Genomic DNA, 12,836 nt, shown 5'->3' with positions numbered 1-12,836 from the left:
CTGACATCAAGGCCATAAAACACTTTTGGGATGAACTGGAATGCGTGTTGTCAACCAGGTCTTTCATCCAGCAGCAGCGTTGTACTGAACCAGATTAAATCCCCGACTGAGGTGGGGAGAAGTTTATCCCAGGAGACCGACACCACACCTACCGCCAATTTAGAAACACCAGTTAACCTAACAAGCATGTCTTTGGACTGTAACAGGAAACTGGAGCACCCAGAGGAAACCCAGGCAGGCACATGCAAACTCAAAACAGAAATTTCTCAGCCATCTAGAAGGACAATTAATCTTCAGAAACAGTGGCCCCACATGAATCACAAGCCCCACTCTCCTTGATGAAAGTTCAGTGTTGCAGGGAATTATTACTTTCTGGCCGTCTCACCCTCAAAACACTCGGCAGCCTTGCTTTGGTATAGGATCATAACCAAAATACAACTAGTTGGCAACCAACTGAGTCAAGTGTCCAATTCCAAAGAGAGCCATCACAGACCAGACTCATCGGCACAGACTGACTCAGTCTGACTCCAGCGTGTTAACAGTTCTTCTGCATTTAGAAACTAGACAGCAGTTATTTTCAAAAACTCTTGCCCACAAGACTGACTGCAGTCCATCTGAGTTACACAAGGCACCCTGTGCAACTGCCTTGCGATCTATATGCAATCCAAAGATTTAAGGGAATCGGCAATGACTGATTTTTTCCTAGTTCTAAGGAGGTTTCTGTCCTATATTTCTTAATATCACTGAGCAAAGAGAGCAAAGGGTCTGCGCACTTATAAATTAATAAAAATGAGAAATAAGTCATTAAATATACTAAGGTGTCGTTTACCATAATTGGCAAGCCTGCCAGGTGAGTGCGTGGGAAACAAAAGTGCATTTGTGTTATTTCAGCAGTTACTGACAATTGAAAACTGTTCAGGTTTGAGGACGTCTCACATTTCCAGTCGTTTTTGAAGGTGAGAAAGTTATAAGACACTCTCGGCGCATGAATATCAGCGTAGAATTGAAATGGGTGTCAGCTAAAAACACACAGCAGCAATGCTTCTGTAATATCTTCAGAACAGCAGAGGTGACATGCTGATCCTGTGGTTTGTAATCATAAATTCCTAAAAACACGTCTTCAGTAGCTGAAGTCTCTGCTGCCATCTTAGAGGATTGGGAACATTTGACACTGCCATATCAAACCCCACAATGAATCCAGCAATAAGCAAATAAAAACACACGACATTCTGTCTTAGAGCTTCAGATCACTCATGTCATCTGTTTGTCATCTTGATTTTCGCTTTTCTTTTGTCACTTTTTTCTTTGGATGTGATGTTTTTCCATTGTTTTATTTTTTTTAAGCCCACTGGGGTTTCTGTTTAGTCTCACCTGCTGAGATTGGATTTTTTTTTCATCCCCAGATATTTTCTGAAGTGTTTTTATCTTTTGTATGGATATGCAAATCACTCACCCTAAACCTACAGTAGCAGCTGTCTCTGTGTTTTCACTGTGATAATATCAGACTGGGCAAACAAAGCCTGGGAACGGCACACCGATACCAGCTAGAGTGTTTAACGAAGTTTGTTCTTACAGATTTGCATTAACTTTTGATGAAAAACACAGGTTAGATTAAGCTGTAAAAGTAAATATCAATGCATAGTTCAATTATTATGATTTTTAAAAACCCAGACATTTGTGGTAGATCTTTTGTAATGAGCTTTAAGGGGGAAAAACCCTCATATGGATTACACATAATCAGTTTGCAATGTTTTTCTCATTCGAGTAATCATTTTTTAATCATTTTCATCATAATTTACCATTTAAAGTTTATCTGCTTACCCTAAATCTGTCCAACCTTCGTCACTTGGATTGACTACATTTCCCAAAATGCCTCTGGACACCCCCCAGAGAAAATGCCAGGGTTCAGCAGGGTTTTACCTACACTTGGACTCATCAGTGAAGTATGAAAGTGAGAGTTTCCCAGTGAGAGAAAGTGAGAAGTTTTTAATTGTGCAAACACTCATTGCAATGTATTCTGGTTCGGGTTTCGTTTCTGTGGGTGCAGATATTTAAATACTCCCGGTATGACTGCAGAGCGTCGGCACAAAATAGCGGCAGTAAATTCTGAGTGACTAACATCAGAAAGGGATGTATGTTGGTGTTTGAGATCACAGATTTTTAATCATTTTAAATCATATTATCATACTTAGACATCTAAGATTTTAAAAAAAATCAATACAAGCGAGCGTCTGGGTGTTAATGAAAGCAGGAGTTTGACTGTGTCATCTTACTTGTGAAGTAAGAAATAATTCCTACTACACTCATGATATGAAAGACTTGTATTTACTATTTACTGTTCACTGACCACTTTATTAGGTACACGTTGCTAGTACTGGATTACACACCCCTCTTGCCCCCTCGTGCTTTTCCCTTTTTTGGTGAGCTGGTGTGAACTGTAACCTCAATTTCCTGTTCTTAGCTAACAAGAGTGGCAGACAGTGTGGTCTTCTGCTGCTGTAGCCCATCTACAGTACTTCAAGCTTCAATTTGTAATGCATTCAGAGATGCTCTTGGTTATAACAAGTGGTTATTGTGGCCTTCTTGTCTGACCTCTGACATCTACGAGGCATTTACGACTGCTGTTCACTGGAGATAGTTGTGTGGGAAAATCCCTGTAAATCTGCAGTTTGATAGTAACAAAAAGTCACTTAAATCACCTTTCTTCCTTATTCTGATGCTTAGATTGAACTTCAGCTTGCAGGTTGTCTGGACCATGTCTACATGCCTAAGTACATTGAAAAGGGAGATGGCCTCAGAAAGGAGCTGAAACTGGTTGGGATGAAGTACAGGGCTGCAGCAAGACTCGGTATAAACAGTCCAAGAATAAGAAGAAAGAGCAGCATATAGATCACCTTTAAATCTTTCCAAATGTCTCCAAAAACTGAGAAAATATGCCAGTAAAACTGCATATAAGTGTAAGGTGATCAAATTCTGTCTGATCACAAGTCCAAAGGCATCCAGTGTACAGTTATAGAAGACATGTTGGCAGAGAAGGTGTTGTATTTGATTTCAGGCCCTTATAGCATACAGTGTCATGACAGAAAACAGCAGCTTTTACAATGATATTCAAAATTATTCAACTATAGTTTAAGTTGTCAAATTGGCAGTGTAGAGTACAGTAAAGGAGAACAGGATGACGGTGGTGTCATCTGGGATTTCCTGATTACAAAACACTGATTTAGCTCCACTGTCTGATGCATAAATGCATGAAGTGAGACTAATTACAAGCTGCTGAGAAAGTAGGCCAGTTTGAGTAAAGGTCTCTCTTTCTCCTTCTCTCCATTTATTTCTGTAGCATCGCTATGTCCATTTGAAAAGCCGCAAACACACACACAAAAACACGCACAGCCCACAGCATGTTCAGCGCCTGACTTTGCGTAAAAAGAGATTAGATTTCAATATCAGCCTCTTTTCCCCCTCCCTCTACCTTTTTGTTTAAAAACCTGCAATATAACTGGCTGATATGGACCAATGGACAATAAAGAGTTCATCGCTGATTGGCTGAGGGACAACTAATGTCCCAGCACATGACATGCTCGCACACTGTTCTCCTTTTTCCCTTCTTTCTTCACCTCCTCCAGTCCTCCACTCCTCCACGTGTATAACGGTATGAAACTAAACCACTGTGGAACGATTTATCTGGTACACCCAGTCAACCACCTCATTAGGCTTTGTGTGTGCATATGTGTGGATGTGTCTTAATAATTCACCCGTCGCTGTCAGGACCTCGGTCACCAGAGCGCTCTCAGGTTCCTTTACAGCTCTCAGGTGATCGCACACACTCACACACACACAGGGAAAAATTGTGCAATTGCATTCAAAAGCAGCACAATGCAATGAGATAAACTTTATACGAGTTCAGTGTGCCGTTCGCTGAGCGCAGTGTTAGCGTGCTGTGGGTGCATTATGTTGCAAAGCAAATTGTGCACTTCTTTGTTAGTAATAATCCACTCTGAGGTGTCTCATACAATGGTAGTACAACAACAGAGTGAGTGAGGCAAAGGACAACAATATACAGAGTGGAACAAAGTTCCTATTGTCAAATCTTTTCTCATGGAGTGAAATCCAGCAAGGTTAAATGATATAATCTGAATATCAGCGGCTATTTTTTCACTGAACTATGACATGTGGAATGTATTTTTTGGCAGTAAAATATGAAATATGAGAACGAACTACTAGATGTAACCCTATTTGGTTCTCTTTCAACTTTTCAAACTGTTTATCAGTCAAAAATACAATATTTACTCTTTATATTAGGGTCTATAGGTTCATGTGCACGTGCATGCTTTTACCAGCGAATCAGTTCCGAATGAACACCCTGCACACCAGTGAGTCCCAGCTACAATGAAAGCTGTGTGCATCTGTATGTGTGAAGGGGTTATGTCTTCACACCATGCCATACATCTGCAGTCATTTCAAATTCTCCAGCTATGATGTGTGCACTGTGATAATTGACAGCAAATGCTAACCTAACACGTCTGCAGCGAACCGGCTGCAGCACAGTCAGCGGTGAGACAGACGAAGAGACAGGAGGAGAGGCAGAGCGCTGCAATAAGAAGTATGTGAAAAGAAAAATGGAGGTTGTCAAACAGACATTTGGAATTGAATTCTCTGAATTCTTGTGTTGAATTCCAACTATTCAAAGTAATTTAAGCCTTGCTATTGTTTTTTGAGCCAAACCGGACACCGTGAGTCCAAAGTTCCTGCTGCATGCATAAGACTTTCTGGACAGTGGCATCTTGCAGATAAATGTAATGTAATCAGATGAGGATTCTGGTCACAGCATGAATATATGTGTGGCCACATGACAGATAAGAAATATTTATTACATCTATGGCAAATCCAACAAGGAGACATGTTTGAAAGCCTTGAAGAAAACTGGACATTGAGTTTTTCAATTAGAATTTTGAAATAATGGTTAAGAGATCCTTTATTATTTGGCATAATTCTCCCACTATTTAAATTTAAAGCTGTAAAGAAGCTGTTGTGTAAGATTAACAGTCTAAACGCTGTATTTTTAAACTCAGTATAAGCCCAAACTTTTGAGGTGTGGAGGTTTTTCAGAGGACTGTGACTTCTGTCTGCTAAACATTTGGTTTTCAGACTTTTTTGTTCTCCAGGCAGAACAAGAGAAAAGCCTATGTGAATAATAAAGTAGCCCCTCGCTTATCTGATCTGGTCTTCTTTGATTGTATTGTCATTCGCAGCCACTTTTGACAGCCCTTCAGTGGAATCTGGACCTATATCTTCTTATCAGACACTTCCACACATTGTTCTTCTGGTTCATATCCAGTGCTCTTTTGAAGCAGTTGAAGAGATGTTTAGTTTCACAAGTGCCTTTTGAGCTATATGCCATATGTTATCATTCAAGAGCCTCCACAATAGCTTTTGCAATACTGTCTATGGGTAATTTCTCCTTTAGGTGGTGGGTCACACTTGTGGTTAGTTGTAATTTGCCCCACAAAAGAAACAAGCTGTTTACCGTGTTTGCAAAGGCCTTTGATGAGCCATGCCATCACCTGGAAACTGCACAAGCAGCCTGGGTTTTTTCTGTGACAGAGGCTTTTTAGGGGAAATGAGTTAAAACAAAGGAGAGACGCAGTGAATTTGCAAGTCATTCATAATGTTTTTCGCAGTTATACTTCAACAATAATGTATGGATTTCACAAAATCCCACAACACCTCACAGAACACCAGTCATCCAGGAACCACGGCATGACGAAAAGTAGCACAATCAACTGCTTCACTGAGTCTGACTCAAATTCCCACATCAGGCACTGGTGACAACAGCCGAGCGGTTGAGCCCGTTCGGTGCAGCTCTACTCCGAGCTGCTTTCACAGCTCTTAACTCTTCTGTTCATTATCCAGTGAAAGTGTCGAGCGTGCACGATGCTGATTGTCAGCGTGTGAGGATGGCATGGGTAAATCTCCAGAGAATTCACAGTGAGCGCGTGTCATTTGTCCAACCTCCCGGACCTTCTAACCAGGCACCCCACTGCTGTAGTGAAAGAGTGTCTGAAGTGGACTACTTCCTGCTGTGTGCTGCACGTGAGAAACGGCATCTTTGATAGTAGTCCTGTGCTGATTCTAACAACAAACGGTCAGCAGTTTAAAGGCACTTCCCAGTCACACAGCAACAAGTTCCATTTGTGTCTTTTTGCTAGTTTGTGACTTAATTGTGATTTAACATCAAACAAGCAACAAGTGAAGAACGGTATCCACGGCGCTGTCTGCAACCTTTCCTCTCTCTTTCATTACTTGGTGGGAACATTTGATGGCACTTACACTACTGTTATCTTCACTTTACTTTCACTTGTCTGCTAAAATTAAAGGAGTGAAGAATAAATACATTACACAGTTTAAGTTTTCTTATCTTGTTTCTGTTACGTGTTATTTCATTAATAAATGTATTGATTTCTTCGTTACAATTCCTTCTCTGTTTTAGTCAAACTTTATGTTAAACAAGAAAAATATATATTTCCGTCCCTTTTTCTTGAAGTTAGAGTCAAAGAAGACTCAATATCAGTATCAGGCCTGAGAAGGTCAGAACAGTACATCACCAGACGTAATTTTAATGTCCTTGAATTTATACAGTGCTTTCCTAGTCTTACTGACCACTCAAAGCACTTTAAACAATTACATTTTTAGCCGTACATTCATACAGCACTTTATTCTACACACTTAAAGCACTTGATCTTATTCATCATCATCTTTGACCAACATCCGGGTCGCTTGTAACAACCTTGTTACAACTAAAGAAAGTTGCACTGAATTTTTTCGTTTTTGGTGACTGATTGTGAATCGCTCACGATCATAACAAACTGGTCGACCTGAAGTTGAACAAGCAACAACCTCAAACTCAAGTTGGGAGGCAACTTTCAATCTGAAGGCAATCGCGCAGGTCGCCTGGTGGAAAGCAACTTGTCGCCAAACATTCGCGGTCTGATTCAGACAGACTGTGATCACTCTTAGGCAGCTGGTTGTCACCACCATCCTGCAGCATTTGCATCACTATTTATGATATGATATGTTTTATAATCTCCTTTGGGAAATTCGCTGCGGACTTAACTGCTTCCCAGGAAACATCTTAGCAAAGAGTCAATAAACATTAAAATAAAATAAAAAATAAATGAATCGACAAATAAAGGAAAGTAGTCTATTTATAATCACAAACACAAACCACTCAACTTAAAGGCAACGAACACATATTGCACAGATAACTTCAAAAACTGTTATTTAAAATCTTTATTAAAGCTAAATGATTTTTTTAAATTCTTGGGTTGTAATTCCAGGACTCTATTTTGGGATTTATGGAGGAATTTCATAGTTTCATTTTCTAATCTTTGAGATCCTGGAAGTAGTTATCGTCAATTTCTGTTCAATGTGTATTTCTGTGTATGTCAACACCAACAGTGAATTGCTGTATCAACACAACCAGACTGCATGTAATTGACAACTTGACCCCAGTTAATTGCAAACTGATAGCAGATGAACTCTGTCTTATTTCCATGTTAACACATTAAAATTGCGTTGAAGAAGGCAACTGACTACAAGTGGTCACATGCCCAGTCCCGTTCTTCAGAGCAACCGTTTCAAAGGCAATGAGATTACACGTTCATTGCACACAGTTGCCATAATTTTTGTTAGTGTCACCAACCACTGGTTGCCCTAGGGTGACTATAGCATAATGTACATCTCTTCAGGAAGGAACCAGAGTACCCAGAGGGAGCCCATGCAGTCACAGGGGGAATAACACTCTGAAGGCCCCACCCAGATGGGGTTCGAACTAGCAACTTTCTTGGAGTGAGGTGACTGTGCTACCCGCTGTTATTGTAGGTTGTTACATATGTAGCTTGTTGTTACATAAGCTCACACTGCTTCACCGACATAAATGACTTTCCAGACAGCTGCTGCTTAAATCTGGCATACTGATCCATGCAGGCAGCTGCCCTTGAGCCAACACCGCTGTTACGGCCAAGCCACCGGGCTATCCATAGGCTTAAGAATGGTGTGTCCCAAATGCTAACACAGCAACTTCTAAATTAAAATGCTCCTGAAACTGTGCCAGCCCTGGCACAAGCATGATATATGTCAAAAAAAATCTCCAAGACATTAAGCCAAGGACTGTTAGCACTTTATGAACCTTTTCAACTCCGCTGCGTGCTGCTTGTACAAGGGTAGCTTGCTGTATGTTGGGAAGACATAAGAGTTCCCACAAGGCCTAAGTAATAAATTAATTGAATGTTTAGTGCTGAAAGTCTTCTCACACCTCATGCATGTTCTCCATACGCCTGTCCTCCCTGGTAACAGTGTACTTGTGTGTGTGCGTGCCTGGATGCTTGCTCCTACGCAGTAGCTACACCGCGATGGCCATCTGAGGTGGCAGTAGGACAGATGGTACGTAGGTCGGCCTTCCCCCGTGCACGCTCTCAAACATCCATCCATCACTGACACGTGCACGCACAGAGTCAGCAGCATGTTCCCTGACAGCAGAATACATACTGTAATCATCTCTTCAGCTGCAGGCTACAAATGCCACCAACACCATGAGCACATTCAGGACTCACTTCTGTGGCTGCTTTTTCCTTCTGCAGCTTTGACTGGCGGAAAAGAGGCATTCATCTGCAGTTATTCTTGCCATATTTCTCATTATTTCACAGTCTCCAAAGCTTTTTACTGTTTCTATAAATAGCATGCGCATGGTGTCCATTGTAGTCTAAAATTAGCCACCATCCCTGAACAAAAAGATAATAAAAACACACAAATGCATTATTTATATAAAATTGTTATTGATTCCACTTTTGCAATTTGACTTTTACTTTTCATTAATTATGAATCTATAATTTCTTTCACTTTTGTTTTATACTTTTTTTTTAATCTTTCTTACAATTTATCATAAAATGTTACTTATTTGATAACTGCATGCTTTTGTAGAGAAGCTCTTTGTTTGAACTTTCTGTCACACATTAAACATCAAACAAATGCTCTGAGATCCACAAAGTCATATTGGCTGCAGCTTGGCTGCATGCTGCCCTTCAGCTGTTTCAAACCTGCACTTCAGACCTCACCCTGCCAATCATGTGCACTGCTGTGAGTGTCCTTGAGCAGGATCTTACCACCTGTTGCATGCAGTTGCGTTTGACCCTGATCTTTGACCTCTGACCTAATGGAACCCAGCCTGCAGAGATGACCACTACGAGATGATAATGTAAATCTTCTTTGGAAATGGAGACAGGCTAACATATTTTCCAGGAGAGTACAGAGGGAGAGGGAGAGAGGGAGTGAGAGCAGGAAGAGCGGCAGGGCCGAGCCGTTAGTCGCAGTCTCCCCGGCTGGGGCCCCTCTCTATACGGCAACACGTCATGGAACATTCCCGGAACCAGCCAGCGCACCACCCACCATCTCTCTCTCCCTCTCATACACAGACACATACACAGAGGAAACAAACGATGAGCATATGAGATAAAGTCACCCCCATCCGAAAAAGAAATGGCCAGTGTTCCCCTATTCGTTTTCGGCAAGCACAGTGTAAACCAACGCTTAGGTACTGTAGCAACAAGAGTCGTTTGTGACTCTCTGAGGAGTGTCACACTGATCATACTGTAGCAGCAACAAGGAAATACCAAAGAGTGCGCGGAGGTCACTGCTTCAACTCACTTTTGAACATTCCACGCGCGCTATAGAGTGATTAAAGAAGTCTCACATGAACGTCAGAGAGAACTGCAGGTGAAGGTCTATTAATCAAACCAACCTGCCGTGGGTTTGTGCTAAAAACAAATCAACCTTCGGACGCAAAAATCACACCAATCACACACCATCCGAACTTCCACTTTCATCGCTTCCTATCCACCAACACGTACCCTCCCTCTCTTCCTCACTGTCTATCTCTTCCCCGGCCTTGCAACCAGCCTGGCCGGGCAGGCTACTGCAAATTCCTCAGGATATTACGCAACCTGGGTAATCTGCATGCAATGCAATGCGTGCCCGGGGTATTCCCCCAGCATAGCCTTGCCTTTATAAGCTAAGCAAAAGCTCAAGTGCCTTGAAAAGATGCCATAAATGTCCACCATGGCGCATAAAATCCCACTGTCACTGTGATGTGTGTGAGAATATGATCCGTAAGCTTTCGTTTTCCCCTCTCCGCTCTTACCTTCTGTCTGCGCTCCGGCTGCGCGTCTCCGTGCGAAAATGACAACAAGCAGCCCGGTGACAGCAGATCCGATTCCGGGCGAGCTTCGCTCGTCGCTCCGCTACAAACAGCCAGGGGGTGGTTGTTAGAAATCCACAACAATCGAGGGGGGAGCGCTGGAAACGCCGCAGAGAAGAAGCCGGCGAGGAAAAGTTGCGCGTAAAATTGGAAGGAATCCTCTGCGAGCGGATTTCTGCTGCCAGAGCTCCACTCCTGCAGTCAGACAGACAGTAAATGTGTGCGTCTGACTGTGTTGTGAGTGTGTATGTGTGCGTGTGTCAGGGTGAAATCAGGAGACACATACACACGCACACACACACTCATACGCACACGGGGGTTATTCCAAGCGCCACTTCCCAGAATAGCAGCATAGAGGAGAGTGAGAGTGAGAGAGACGGAGCGGCAGAGAGCGAGGAGAGAGGGCGTGTGTGTGTGTGTGTGTGTGTCCGCTTGCAGGCGCGCGTCCGTGCAAATGTGTGTGCCGCTGTGACGTCGTCGGATCCCCCAACGCGCAACCAGGGCAGAGGGAGGGGAGGGGAGGAGGAGCAGTGGCCGAGGAGGAGGCTCTGTCTGCCGGCAGAGAGAGAGCAGGATTCCCCGGTCACCTCTGGAGCGACCTGTCTGTCTGACTGCCTGCCTGTCTCCGTGCCTTCTTTTTGCTTGCACATCCATAGATATATAGTAAAACGGAACACATTCAAAAGCATTATTTGCAAATTGTACTTCAAAATCTAGCACATGTCGTCGTATTAAAAAAAATCAAATATTTCTATTGTTTACAGATGGCACGACCTTATTGAATTATAGATGTCCACAGATATTATTAATATTATATATGTGTTTGTTTTATTTCATCTTCTTACCTTTTCTTATGGGTTTACTACACAGCTGGATGCAGGGAACATGTCTTAATTCCCCATGGCAGAAAATTAACCCGTTCACCTCATTTCCCTCTTTCTCTAATACAGTGTGTGCATGCAGTCACTGCTGGAATGTTTAGGCTCCCGCATGTGCAGTGTATTGATTTGATTAAACGGATTAATTGAGAATTATCGCTGGTAGCAGACACATATGGGCCTACCATGGGCTGTTTTTGACGCAGGGCATGGGATTAGCATGGACCAGATGTGGCCCAAATGTCTCACCTGACTTGACACTTGGCTGGACCCAGAACCAAGAGTATGAATGAGGGGCTGCATGTTTTGCCACTCCTCTACTTTCATTATTATGCATGTACCTTCTGGTTGAGGAACAGGATTGAAACCCTTAGTTTGAAGTTTTCACCTGCAGAACATGAAGCTTGTTTTCTCATTCAATCTCTTTTCCCACTACAGAAACATTTGGAGCTGCTAGATGCTGGCTCCACCACTAAATAGAGCATTGGAGAGATAAACAGAACATCTCATTATTGCTCAGCCTTGTTTGCTTTTGGTAGCATGAGCACAAAGCCTGAAAAATTATTTTCTTTCTGCTTAATGGCACAGATGCTACTGTTTTTTGTTATTTTAGCTGTTACTGGTTAGCATGGTTTATAAAGTGCATTCTTCTTCTTCTTCTACAAGACCTACATCATGAGTAATTGATCCCTAAATCACACACTTTGACTGAGTATTGCCTTCACCACGTCTGCGAAATTAGAATGTTTGATTTTAAGACAGGGGACTTAAAATCTTAGTCTTTCAGAGAAAGTTTTTAATCCAAGCAAAATAATGGTTACAATTGTAAAAAGCAATTGTAAAAGCAAGCTTCCACACAGGCTTCAGTATGAAAGCTAAAGGCAGACCGGGGCATGTGATTAAACAAAATATATGCTAATGTCAAAGTAATGATATTTTTTAAACATTTCTTGATGCACACATTTCTACAGGTCTCACAAAGCCTGTTCTAAAGCCACTGGTCAAGGCTATGTGAGACGTGTTAAAAAAAAAAAAAAACAGGAGAAACTCTTTGGTTGTGTCATGGTCGGCTGTGTGGCAGGCAGGATGAGGACCCAATCGCAAAACTCACGGACTCAAGGGATGAACTCAAAAGGCAGCTTTATTGCTGACAGGAAAATACAAAACTTAAACTGGGCACAATAAACTAATACTTGGAGAGAGACACAGGGAAATCCACGCAGCATGAGGGAGACTACGACACAGAACTGAGGGAGACGCAGACATAAATACACAGAGGGTTAACGAGGGAAGTGGGAGCACACGGGGAACACAGCTGACACAGATAATCATAACGAGACAGGGCAGGAGTGAACACAACATGACGCATACTGACGAGAGACTGTCAAAGTAAAACAGGAAGTACAGAGGTTCAGACAGGAGGAGAGAGCACGGGGAGAACACAGACATAACGGGCAGGGGAAAACATGGAATAAAACACGAAAGGGGACAAGGGCTCATGAATACATAGAGGGGCACACAGGGGGTGAGAGTCACAAAGGGAAAGCACACAGGGAACCACATAACAGGGCAACTCAGGAAACAGAACCTAAACAGGGAACTGAATACAAAAATACAAGAGAACTAAGAATACTGGGCCAACACGGCCCAGGACCATGACATCACCCCCCCCTTAAGGGCTGGCTCCAGACAGCCCAAACACAGGAAAA

At 42.5% G+C, this 12,836-nt stretch overlaps 1 protein-coding gene across 2 annotated transcripts in view; it reads right to left on the bottom strand.

Moving 5' to 3' along the window:
• The window catches only part of hivep2a (HIVEP zinc finger 2a), a 129,513-nt gene extending 118,844 nt beyond the window's left edge, over positions 1–10,669 (bottom strand). For both annotated transcript variants that reach the window (XM_086265076.1, XM_086265077.1), the window contains exon 1: positions 10,193–10,669. The gene's annotated coding sequence lies outside the window, so the exon portion shown is untranslated. The remainder of the gene's footprint in view (positions 1–10,192) is intronic.
• Positions 10,670–12,836: the final 2,167 nt, after the last annotated feature.

This window comes from Aulonocara sp. 'chitande type north' Nkhata Bay, linkage group LG15, assembly GCF_057382095.1.
Source record: "Aulonocara sp. 'chitande type north' Nkhata Bay isolate Kocher_YH1m ecotype deep benthic linkage group LG15, A_spYH_male_GT1.1, whole genome shotgun sequence".
Taxonomy (NCBI): domain Eukaryota; kingdom Metazoa; phylum Chordata; class Actinopteri; order Cichliformes; family Cichlidae; genus Aulonocara; species Aulonocara sp. 'chitande type north' Nkhata Bay.
This window is presented reverse-complemented; position numbering and strand designations above follow the sequence as displayed.